Raw genomic sequence first — 13,473 nt, 5'->3', positions numbered from 1 at the left:
TTTATTAATAATGTTAATATACATTTAATGTGCATGTATATATTTACATAGATATACATACATGTTTATATATTACTATATGTACATGTCTTCATGGAGAATTTTAAATGTTTTAATTGGTTCATTTAAGGAAAGAACATGTGAAGTGTCAGTGTCCAAAAAGCATACTGATAACGCTTGCAGAGCTACAGAACTGGGTCACGTGGAAGCAAGTAAAGCTAAGAGATAAACAAATAAAATGGGTAATGTAAATTGGAAGGAATCTTGAGACACAATTTGTGCTTGATCTTCTGCTAAATGTAATCCTTCAGGTAAAAAGCCTTGAAATCACTTTGAAAATCTCTGCTTTACTGACAAAAGCAAAACTCGATTTTCTAATGTTCTCTTTTAGCAGCTACAGATGACCTTTTTTTATTTTTTATTTTTTTATTCTGAGAAGCTTTAACATCTCCAGTGTTTGCTTTGAAATTGAGCAGAAAGGGAAAAAAAAATCTTTTCTTTGTCCCAGGAAATTCTGTTTCAATTTAGTGAAGCTATCAGTTGTTAAAACAAATCACTAGCCCTTGTAGAACAGTCTGTACTAAGAACCTCTCAGAAGTGTGAGATCAGCCATAGCAAAGGAAAAGAGTCATCCCTGTTGTTAAGTGTATACCCTTGTCCCATGCAATGAACCACACCTTCCTCCCTTATTCCTATCTCCATTGCACCTACCTATTACAGTATAGATTTCAGCTGCCGGATTACATGTTTGGTTTTTTTTCCCAAGTGACTTGAACCCATTCACAAAACAAGATACATACAAACTGGATTCAAATCAATGTTGCTCCTACATATGATATAAAACTTCAGCAAGAAAGAAAACTAGCTGCTCGTAGCTTAGATGGGCAAAAAAAGATTGGATGGCCAAGCCCAAAGAGTGGAGAGTTATATCCAGTTGGCAGCCGGTCACCAGTGGTGTTCCCCAGGACTTGACGTTAGGGCCAGTTGTGTTTAATATCTTTATCAATGATGTGGACGAGGGAATTGAGAGCATCCTCAGTGAATTTGCATATGACACCAAATTGGGTGGGAGTTCTGATCTGCTTGAGGGCAGAAACAGTTTTCAGAAGGACCTGGATAGGCTGGAGCAATGGGCTGATGCCAATTGTATGAGATTCAACAAGGCCAAGTGCTGGGTCTTATGCTTGGACCACAACAATCCCATGCAATGCTGCAGTCTTGGAGATGTGGCACTGGAGAGCTATCTGGCAGAAAAAGACCTGGGAACGTTAGTTGACAGCAGCTGAATGTGAGCCAGCAGTGTGTCCAGGAGGTCAAGAAGGCCAAAGGCATCCTGGCTTGTATCAGAAATAGTGTGACCAGTAGGACCAAGGAAGTGGTTGTCCCCCTGCACTTGGCGCTGGTGAGGCCACAACTTGAATATTGCATTCAGTTCTGAGCCCCTGACTACAGGAAGGACATAGAGGTGCTGAAGAGTGTACAGAGACTGACAACAAAGCTGATGAAGAGTCTAGAGAATAGGCCTTATGAGGAGCAGCTGAGAGAGCTGGAATTGTTTGGACTGGAGAAGAGGAGGCTGAGAGGAGATATGATCACTTTCTACAACTACCTCAAAGGAGGTGGTAGCGAGGTGGGAATCAGTCTCTTCTCGCAAGTAACAAGTGATAGGACAAGAGGAAATAGGCACAAATGGTACCAGGGGAAACTTAGACTGGAGATTAGGAAATTTTTTTACATGGAAAGGGTTGTCAAGCATTAGAACAGGCTGTTCAGGGAAGTGGCTGAGTCACCATCCCTGGCAGTGATAGATTAGTGATTGGACTTGATGATCTTAAAAGTTTTTTCCAACCTAAATTATTCTGTGGCTTACCTTAACTTCTGACTGCCTGACTTCACAATGTGTATAACTTTTATTCTGTTTGCTTGTGGACCTGTGTAAATAACAGAGTGGAACAAATATGAAAAAAATTCTTCTCATATCTCTATAGACTTTGCTGAACTGGCTGTTTAAGTTATCAAGGATGTTCTATTCCCATTATTCCAATTCAAAAACAACAAAAAACATGCAGGAGCAAAAGTTCAGAAAGGCAACTTGTTTAAATCTGATACTTCTGCTCTCAAGTCTCTGAACTAACAGCAGGGTTTTTTTTACATTTGTATGCTCTGGAAAGTCTTCTGACTGAATTGTGAGCAATTGGTAACTTTGGACTCAGGACTGGAGGACCAATTACATTTTCTAGATTTTTTTTTTTAATCCTTGTTGAAAAAGTCATTTACCATTCAAGTAGATTTAATAAAATTCACTGACACGATTGTAAAGATATACTTTAATAGGATCATTTTCAGTAATATAACTAAAAGCTTTATGATAGTTAATCGCATAAACCTTCTGTAGCAGTTTAATCAGTTTAGATGCTCTGATGTTGGCTGATTCAGAGGTCCTTGGCCATCTGCACAGTTCATTGCAATCCAGTAGGTCAGAAATTTGCATACACATGGTATAGTTATCTGTGGATTTTCACTCATTACCTTTTTCCTATATATTTGAGTGCTTGGGTAATCTTTCTTGTGAAATGGAGTTCAGAGGTTTCCCTTCAGGAAAGAGATCCACATAACTTAGTGTTATAGATTTTCAGAGAAAACTCTACTAATTGACATAAAGGTAAAGATCTCTGGAGTAAAAACTGATAAGCTGCCTGTGCATCCTACAGGCTCGAGTCTAAAGAGGCTGACACAAGCATTTCAAGATCTTGTGCAAAATAATCATGCATGCTATTTTCTTCTGGATAGTTATACAAGAAAACTTCAGTATGTAAAATGTAGGTAATCTATACGCACCTTAATTTGGAACTGGAAGTCAAACACGCTCCAGCCCTCTTTCCAGCTGCAGTCTTATAAGGGAAACATTTGGATACCGTATGTGCTGAGCATCCCACTTCTCATATGCTGTCCCAGCCTGAATGCCTTGGGGACACTTCTGAGTGTGATTTAATGTACTCAGTCTCAAGCAGTGCAACAAATCCTGCTCTGTTAAGAGCTGAAATTCCCTGACCTTTAGCTCACTCAGAAATTGATTTGTAATGGAAACTGGAAGATGGGAGACACCATGTGCCTGTCACTGGAAAAAGCTAGTGACCCTTGTCTGTTTTCTGAGTATAAACAAAAAATTCATAAACACATTCTGGACTTAAGTACAAAGTCAAATATTTCTGGAAAAAACAGAACTGGTGGTGCAGAAAACCTAAGTGCCTGTGCCTTGGCTTTCATGCATGAGCAGCTAGCCACGCTTGTGTTACTGAAGATTTTCAATTCCCTTTTCTCCCACAAATTCAACTTGAGAATATCTAGATCTGACAAGTTATTTACAATGTGTCTTTAAGAAAAGAACGGGAACTCAATTTGTGTTTGACAGAACCAAGTTTGAGGTGCTGATATCTATCCATGTCTGCAGGGCCTTTATCTGCCTCATCCATAGTCCTCAGTGGTCTTATAACACCATAAGTAAAAGGAAAAAATGAGATTTGTGAGTCAGGATTTCCAATCTGGCCCTAACATTCTTGGCCTCTTTCCATAAAATATTTTGGTGTGTGCATATGCTTTGATATATGGTTGATCTCATTGGCTTTAATGGGATTAAACACTGACACATTTAATTCATCACCTTGCAAAATCAGGGTTGTAGTCAGGAGCATTTATGTTGATTTCCACCAGTTTCCTTCTATTCAGTGGTACAGAGGTACATGAGTTTTCTTCACAAGGTCTTTCTTTACTTTGATAACTTTCTGCTGAAGCAAATTAGGTTGGAACATTTTTGTCTTAAGCCCAATGGGAGAGAAAGCAAAAATACTGATTTCAAGAGAGTTGTAGTTGTTGTGCAAGCCTTCAGATTTCTGGGAAACAGATCGGTACTGCAGATTCCCTGCAAGAGGATTATGGTTTAGAAACATTTCACATCCAACTACAAAAGCATTCACTTTTGGTTTCTTCAGATAAGAATGTTGTTATCTGAGGTTAACAAATAACAGTGTAATAAAATAAACCATATAGGATACATAAATTCTTTCCTTCCTGGGAAAGAGAGAGATTGCAGAATGTGTAAACCCAAGTCTGAGAACCTGTGAACCATGTAGACCAATCTAGCACTTTCCACTGTGTTGTAGTAGGTTTGCAAATATTGAGTAGATATAACAAAGAGTTTTCAGGCTGATTTTTCAGCAATGATGAGTATTTGGAAGTCAGGTGATGTCAGTGAAAAGTGATTGATCCTCAACATAAAGGAAATCATGAACAAATTCTGAACAATCATAATCAATTGACAAATTGTTTCCTACTAATTTGCCCTATTATCAACCTGTCTTTATGAGGTTTTCTGAATTCTTTGTGATGTTTTGTGTTCTGGGCCTACTTTCTTGTTTATATCAGTCTTGCATTTGTGCAAATCCCTTGACTTTACTGGGTTACTCATGAGTTAAATCAATTTTGTGGAGGAACAAAATTCAAAATATGTCTGTTTGTTCACAAAGCCTTGAAAAATGATGACTATCTCTCTGGCTATCTTAGCTGATATTCAGAAGGCAAATGAAAAAAAGGTCATTATTTGAGTGATCAGTTATTCTATGTTAATTGTCCTTGTGTCAATTTATGGCTACCATGACAGAGATAACTTAACTGTCCTCCACCACAAATTTTCTTCCAGTTAGAGAAGACTTGAATAGAGTGATAGACTTCCTCACATCAACTTCTCACGTCTCTGTGCTCTCAAATATTCACATTTGCTTCTCAAGAAGGAAAAATCCAAATATTTTGTGTCAGAACTGTCAGAACATGTCAACAAAATAATAGCATTCCATTTCAGTGTTGACACTGGCAATCATTAAACAGATATACTGTTAAAGCAGTAAAATGGAAAGTTATTTCTAGATGAGAACTTAAAACAGGCTGGAAACTAATTTTATCTTTTTTTTTTTCTCAAAGGTAAAATATTGCCAATAATGTCTGAATGTCATCTGATTTTGAATGAGCTGCATCTTCTGATAGAGGAAAATTCGGCATTTCTTTTTTTCTCACTTTCTCTGACTTTTCATTGACAAGTACTAATAACCTATTTATGTTTGTATTATTAAATTGATCTAAGTGCAATCTTGACATTGTATTTCACTATATTTCCCATTATAAGTCCAAAAGAGTTATACAGAGTGTACAGAGACAGTCTCCCAATAAGTAGCAAACACATTCACTTTCTACCTATCTACGCTCATCAGAAAATTAATTTAGAGTTTCACACTATTTCTCTTTTTTCTCTTACAATTCAAATGCATACATATGCTAGAAGGCTCATTTTATTTCTTTCAAAGAGGTTAACAAAAGCTAGCATTGATAATGCAATTTGAGTACTTATTGCATGGTACCACACGCATAATGAGTTTATGGTATTGCAATTAAATGGAGAAAAAGTAACATCCTAAAAGCTCTCAAACAATGAACTGTTTATAACTTAAATTGCTCCATCCAGAAGGAATGAAAGCAGGAGCATATGGGAAAGTCAACAGATCAGACAACCTTCTGGGAATCTTATGGATAGGTGGAGTAAAATAGGTTTGCTAGCACTGAGTGTTAAACCAGGATGAACTTGCTCACAGTGCCTTCACGCAGCAGCGTACCAGTACTTCCCCCAGTTGACCTTAAAATGGTTGCTGAGACATAAACCATTTCATTATCTTTAAGCTCCAGCTCATGCAATGAAACTCAGGGGATGATGATGTCACAATCATCTGTCACAAAGATTTATACTCTAAATTAGAGTTCACTACAATATATGTATGATTTAACAGATTTTCTTTACTATATTATAATGTCAATGCTGGACATTCCATGTTTCATTTGTCTCTAGCTGGAAAATTTAAGGGGTAATAATCAGTGGCTGGAGAGGACTATAAATCATGCACTTTTTTAATTGGCATTTCTTTTTAAATCCAGAGGTAGAAAAGAGCTTGAAAGTGTATTGTGGCTGACCTGGTCCACTTCCATTTCTGTGTTAAAGAACAGATACTCCTGTCCCCTCACTATGGTTTAATGCACGTGAAAAATGAAACTGTACCTAATGCATTTACAGTATTTGGATAATCATGGGACTGAAATCTTTCATAGGAGATTTTCATTCATTTCTTAGTGTCATTTATAAAGAGAATCCATCAACAACTGTTATTGGTGCCTCTTGAGAAAGACATTAGTAACCCAAGTAATAATTCAATTCTAGTAAATATAATTTTGTTTGGAAGACACTCAGAAACTGTATAAAGTCTGGCACAAAATAGGATGCTCTACTAAGTTAAAATTGTCTCACATCTCTATGTGACACAACAATTACATCAGTCTCTCTCTTTGCTTGGCTGGTTTTTGTTGCTTGCATCTGAGGCACTATATGAAAAACAGACCTCTTAAGTCAGCAGTTTTCTACCTAGAAAACAGACTAGCTCATCAGAGGTTGAGAAAGAGAGCTGATATTGTTTTATATTGTGAAGTGGTATACAGTATCTATAAAAATCTAGAAACTGCAGCCCTGCAGCCTGTCTGTACATCAGAAAGATCTTCACTGAAAAATTAATTTCAACTGCTTTTGACGGAAACATTGACACATGGGCAGAGAAGTTTCTTTTGGAATACAAATGTCAAGTAAAGGTCAGCACTTTGAGGTGTGGAGGGACATGGGAAAGAGATTGGGTTGTAACTGGGTTCTTTTAAACTTTTTTGTAAGCGATCTAGCAGAGTCAATTACTTCATAAATTATATCAACCTTACAGGGCCTGTCGTGTCCATAAAACTGTCCAGTGGTACATAGATAAGTCATTGATACAAGGCTTTGGTGAATTTCCTAAATTTCATGAAAAATGGAGCCAGGGAAGTGTCCAAAAGCTTTAGGACACTGACCAGTCACTTTAGAATGAACTTTCCTTCAGAAGAAGTTTTCTCCATCATTACTCATGCCTGAGTTTTTCAACTCCAGTTTTCACCCTGGAGGCTTCCGTTTGTATGCTGGAGATAAAAAAACATCCAAGACAAATCATCACCCTTCTCACATGTGCAAACTCAATTGGAGAATGAGCACGGAATAGAAAAAATAAAATTTATTTTGCTTGGGGGAAATTTTTCACAAAGCAGTTATTGTACCATAGAAAACGATTTGAAAAAAAACCCCAAAAACTAGGGTATGAATATTCTAAACATCCAGACTTCTGTTTTTTACAAAAAGGTCATGTCATCCAGAATAGACAAGTTACATTGCAATACCCTTCAGATATTCAAATCCTCAATTATCCACATGTTTTCAAGTTCTGCTGTGACATTTAGAAATACAAGTCTTGCAGTAAGTCAAAAGCATGAATAATCGGAGTGAAAAAAAACCCTATTTAATACTTAAGGAGGTAAAATAGAACATGTTTCATGGTGAATAAAGTGACAACTTGGAGTACAGTATGAACACAAAATTCTTAGTTGAATCCAGTTAGCCAGTGAAAATAATCAACCTTCTTTAAAATTAAAAGCTCTTACTTCTACTATGGAAAAATACTGATCATTCACAGTAAAAACATGTCATGCATAACCCCCAAGTAAATTAAACTTGATCATAAGGCGATAGCATTCTTAAGTGCTATTTCACTTAAAATCGTGCATGTGAAAATCTCTAACCTAAAGTACATAGTTAATGTGCAGTGTAGATTAATAAAAGCCCTCACAAGACTGTAAGTGATGATAACTATCTAGGTGCAGGTGTTCATAAAAGAAAATTCTCTCAATTAATTCCAATACCTGTAGCTAGGATAGGATATGACACGCATCATATTAGATCACCTGGTCCTTTGCCAAGGCTTTGCACTGATATCTGATCTCTGCATTCATTTTTCACAAGGTAGGGTTTGTAATTATGGTATGTAACAATAAGAAAATTGTCATTGTCAGTGTTTCCAGAGAAGTGCTTTGATATTTATATCCAGGGAGGTATAATGTCCATCTATATTTATAAAGAAAGAAGACGTACAGAAGTCTAAGAAAAAGTGCTGCTTTCTGCAGTCCTGCTTATTTTACTTCAGTAAAGAGTAACTACAGCATTCACATGGCAAATAAATCATCTTTTAGTCTAGTAGATTTGTGACAGATACATTCAACTTTACAACTTAATTAGTAGCTAGGAAGCAGAAAAAAATGTAATTAATTCACTAATTTCCATAGAATGATGGATTCCTAATTATTTTTTGCTTAATCAAAGTATTGAGACATGCTACTTCCAATGCTCACTAGTATGTCCATTTGTTTTGTACCAATGAAGTCTGAACATCAATAGTAATTCTGACTGCTAACAAAAAACCCTAAATTGAGGAATTTATTCAAGTGAAACAAAATTGCACAGTTTTTTGTAGGAATGAAGTAATGACTCTAGCTGGATACCTTAAAATTTATGTGGTTTCTTTGTCTGTGTAATTCATTATTTTTCTCTCAAGACTCTGCTTTTCAGTTAAAAAAATACATTTGAAATAGAGATTAAACTGGGATGTACCAACAGTTGCTCTCACAAATCTGCTGCTAATGTCTGGAGGCAGGAAAAGTCCATGTGATGGTGAGAAGTAGACATCTTCCTACCTTGAGATCCACACATATAAAATCGGCTATGGATAGTTTTCAAAAAGATAGTAAAAAACCCACATCACAAAGACCTTTAAAACTGGTGTTGTCCTTTACTCACAAAGGACTGTGCCTTTTCTCTGCTATAACAGTCTTTGTCCTTCCATTTAGGATGTGCTGGAATAAATTTACTTCTCTCAAAAAGCCTGAAAGACTCTTCTGTGGTCAATGAAGGCAGGATGGCAGGTGGAGAATGATGTCACAGTTTGAGTTCACATGTTTGAAATATTACCAGGTGCATATTTCAAAAATAAAGCTGGGAAATAAGTCTGATCTTATTAAAAGGGATTCAGCTTGAATCTTAATAATGAGGTAGCATTACCTTAATTTCCAGACAGTCGCTTCAGAGGTCTTTTTTCTACCAGTTCTATCAGCTTTCTTTGCCATGAGCTGTTCCTCATTCCCACTGTTCCTGTGCTGGAAACTGATGTAGTCCCCACAGCACACATCTGCAGGAGGGAATTATATTTCAATACAATGTGATCTGGAAGCCACATTTGCCTGAGTGTTTGTAACAGGGTGAGAAATTAACACAGTAGTTTTACTTCTCCAGAATTGCCATTAAGTACACTTCTGAGAGCAGAAACCATTAGTTTTAATAGAAAATCAGACAAGCGAATACTATAAGTCTTGAGTATTATTGGCATAGAACTCCTTGCAGCTTCTAACATCCTTATTTTAATCCTCAATGATCAGTTCTTCACTATTTTACCATGAATATTTTTTCTTTTTTTTTTCTTTTTTTCTTTTCTTTTTTTTCTATATTAATACCAGAAACTTAAGAAGGCCAGTGGAAACACACTGGTTATGGTTTTAGTCTACAATGAAGTTACTCAACTCTCTTTCAAATTGATTTGTGTGATGGAGCAAAGTTTTAACACATATGTCAGAATTCAAGTCTGAGTAACCAGCTGTTCCTGGTTAGTCAAGAATTAAGGGAGATGGAAGCAGAGAAGTACCTGTAATATGGGTAAAACTATTTACTGGCTATTTCTACACTGGTGATACCTACTCTGCTATTGGAGAATGTTTTAGGGTTTTGAGTGCATTGGACTGCTCAGATATTAAGTATGGTCATGAGTTAATCTTTAAATCTGTAACTACACAGGACTGCCACAACTTCTCAAATACAATAGTTAGAGGCTTAGCAACTTCATCTGCCAGTTACTTCAGGACCCACAGATGAATCACATCAGGCCACATGGACTTATGCATCTTCAAGTTCCTTAGATGGTCTCAAAGCTAATGTTCTATGGAGGGTAATTCTTCAAACTCATAGTCTCTGCCTTTGCCATCTGTGACTTGGCTGTGTGGTTGGAGCACTTGCCAGCGAAGACTGAGGCAAAAAAGTTGTTGAGTAGCTCAGTGTTTGCCATATCCTGAATAATAGGTTTCTTATTTTCTTCCAGGAAAGGCCTACTTTTTCTCTAGTCTTCCTGTGATCACTAATGTACCTATAGAAGCTTTTCTTGCTGCTCTTGACATCCCCTGGACAGATCTAGTTCTATCAGGGGTCTAGTTTTCCTAACATGATTCCTGGCTGCTTGGACAAATTCTCTGAATTCCTCCCAGGCTCCCTGTCCTTGCTTCCACTCTCTGTAGGCTTCCTTTTTTGAGGTGAGGGGTTGTAGAGGAGTTCCTTGTTCATCCAGGCAGCCTTCTGGGGTTTTGCTGGACTTCCTTTTTGTTTAGATGCATCACTCCTGAGCCTGGAGGAGGCGATCAATCAGTAATCAACATTTTTAAATGGAACGGCAGAGATTTAGAAATTAAACTCCCATTACCTTTAAGTATACTTTGAAAAAGTATACTTTGAAAAGGAGTGAAGTTTCTAGTTAATTTTAATGATTTGAGAAATATTACCTTAATTCTCTGTTTATGCATACCATTTATCCACTTTAAAAGACCTGAACAAACTGTTCAATGCACTGGCACTTACACTAATTTAGGCAAGGTGATTTTCTGAGGTTCTTTTTCCCTATGAATAAAGAAGAATACTTGCAGAGTGAATCAGAGCAGCAACCTAACTGTAAGTAGTCTGATTCATCTGCTGGAGGAGTGCATCTCTCTCCGATGACTCCACATGGAATTTAGAGACTTACCTCCCCGGTCTAAACTTAGCCTGTGTGGATCTTGATTATTTTTCTTGTTAGTTCAGTCCTTCTGGCCTCATAAAGTATTTAGTACTGATGAAATACTTCCATCACTGTCCCCACTGCCAGGTTTTTGCTAGTCAGAATTAATTTTGCACTTAAGATTGTTTGGGATGCAGTTTTGATAAATAGGGATTATGACCACTTCAGATTGGAGGTTCTCTGAGGAGGCAAATAAACAATACTGTCTTTTTGTTACAGCTTTGGAATTAGCTCTAACATGCTGTAGCCATTGCTGTGCTGTGTGTGATTTGCCTGTTGTCAGTTTGTAAACAATGTTTGTGACTTGCTGGGTGAGATCCTCTAGGAGGTGAGAGATATACTCCTGTCCTTGGGAGTTTCATACTGGATGAAGAGGGAAGAAATTCCCTCCTCAAGGGCTGCAGGGAAAGGGTTGGAGAGAAGAGTCATGAGGAAAAACAGGAATCCTGCACAGGGCTCCTGAGATGTGTAGGAAATAGAGAGAGATGGGTCTAAGACAAGAAGGGAAACATGTCTGCTTAGGCAGATCTCAATCAAAACTTTGCCTGCTCTGTGGTCCCAGTGCTTGAATACTTGCAGATTCACTGGATTATTAGCAGTGAACTTGAATGTGCTGGGTTTTTCCAGTTAAGATCCCCACAAAATAAAATTACAGAAGAGTCATGTGAGAAAATTATTGTATTTCAGGTAAATTTGGTTATGTAGTGCTCTATCTGTTGCAGAAAACTCAGTAGTCATCTCTCAGACTTGGGGATGTTTAAAAACAAGTAGTGATCGCTGTGTGGAGGAAATGAAACTATCATATTCAGCTCTGTGAGAAACTAAAATATTATCCAGACCTGACAAGAAAAAACACCTGTTTTCTGATAAGTTGTAGTTTTGAAGGAAGATGATAAAATACTATTATAGAAAGAAGGTAAAACCAACCTTACATATTATTAAAATAGGATTTAGCTCTTTAGAGTCCCTAATTAGCATGCCCTGCTTGTTTTGTTTTCGATTCTCTTGTTTCTTGTTCCATGATATGTTATCACTACTGGCACCAAGGGAATTAATGGCTCCTGAAGCTTTTATAGCACAAGTTAGAGACAACATATTCAAATTTAATGAAGTTGTCACTCAGGTGCTTCTTTTTCTTTTTTTTAAAAATGCAAATGAATATTTTCTTTCACCATGGTTATATCTGTGCATTTTGGTATGCAGTCTTTTTTAACATACTGAACTGTTCAAAACCAAAATTTTAGTCTAAAATTCTCTAATTGGTATCTTTTAACGTATCTGTCTGAGATCTTTATTGTTCTCAGTGAACCACTCTGAACTGCTTTGAAGAGTGCATTGTCAAGAACAATCTTCGTTTACAAAAAATGAGTTTTAAAGTTATTTGAGAAATGATTTTGGCTTATCTAAAAGTATCTCTCTAATTGCATATTCTCCAGATAAATGGAAGCTCTAGGAAATTATGGTACAAAGAAAAGTAAAGGTCAAAGCAACAAGTGAAATTGTCACATTCTGTTGCCTGAGGTACTAAAATATTAACTATGCCTGCCAGGGGTTCTTCTTGCATGTTAATAAATCATTATATTTGACTCTGGTGAAATATTGCAGAAGAACGAAACAGGCCATATCCTCAGAGAATGCTGTCATTCTGTTTCAGATCAGTGTATTACCACTTTCCTTGTTTTGTCTTAAACATATTTTATACAGGAAACTTTGCTATTGTCAGGTATTGGATGGAAATTAATTACTCTGACAGTTCACTGACAGAAGCCTTTGATACTTTGTTATGCTGAAATCAATTGTCTTTCTACAAGATAAGTTCTGTTTTGTGCGTTGTTCCTCTGAGCATCACATGTCCCAAAGATCAAATTGCCATCTAAAATTCCCAGCTTACTAATTTGATATTTTTTTTCTTTTGCTGCTAAGATAATTGATCTCTTCATTGTTAGATCATTTCCTTCCTGAGCTGAAATTGATGATAATTAGATGCAGGAGCTATGGAGAAAAGACCAGCTTTAGATGAAAGTCAATTGCAAGTGTATGGGTGGATGATATATTTAGTTACATTATCACTATAATATGTATCTATTCAAAAGCTCTTTCTATATGCAGAAATAGTTTGAGAAAAGGACATTCTAGAGAAAATTCAGGTACTGGGATTTTGAAGGGAATCTGATAAAAGAGAATAAAGTCAGTAGAGAGCAACTTTATTCAGAAACTATTAATTTCAAAGGTAAGTAGAAACATTTTTGCTTAGTTTTTTTTTTTTTTTAATATATGACCATTACAATTTTGAAATGATACCCCTGGTTCCATGCAGTTGTTAGGGTTACACCCCATCTGTGTTCTTACAGAGCATTTCTGTCAGTAAATTCCCAGAGCCGTCCAGTCTTGCATGCTGTGAGACTCAATTTGTTTTACCCCCTTTCACACTCCCCTGTAGCAGTGCATAGATCAAGCATGTTTCCTGTGCAGATACCCATTCTCTGTCCCATCTCAGGACTCCACAGATCAGACTTGTATATTCAGTGTATCCTTGTCTGACATACACTGGTGCTGAGAGCCTAAAAAGAGAGTAATTGAAAAAGGCTGTTCTATATGGTGGAAAGCACCTGCCCACCAGAGGTCAAGTACTGCAGTTCCATTCCCTGCCCCTTACTGCAAT

The sequence above is a fragment of the Colius striatus genome, chromosome 1, assembly GCF_028858725.1.
Source record: "Colius striatus isolate bColStr4 chromosome 1, bColStr4.1.hap1, whole genome shotgun sequence".
NCBI lineage: Eukaryota > Metazoa > Chordata > Aves > Coliiformes > Coliidae > Colius > Colius striatus.
This window is presented reverse-complemented; position numbering follows the sequence as displayed.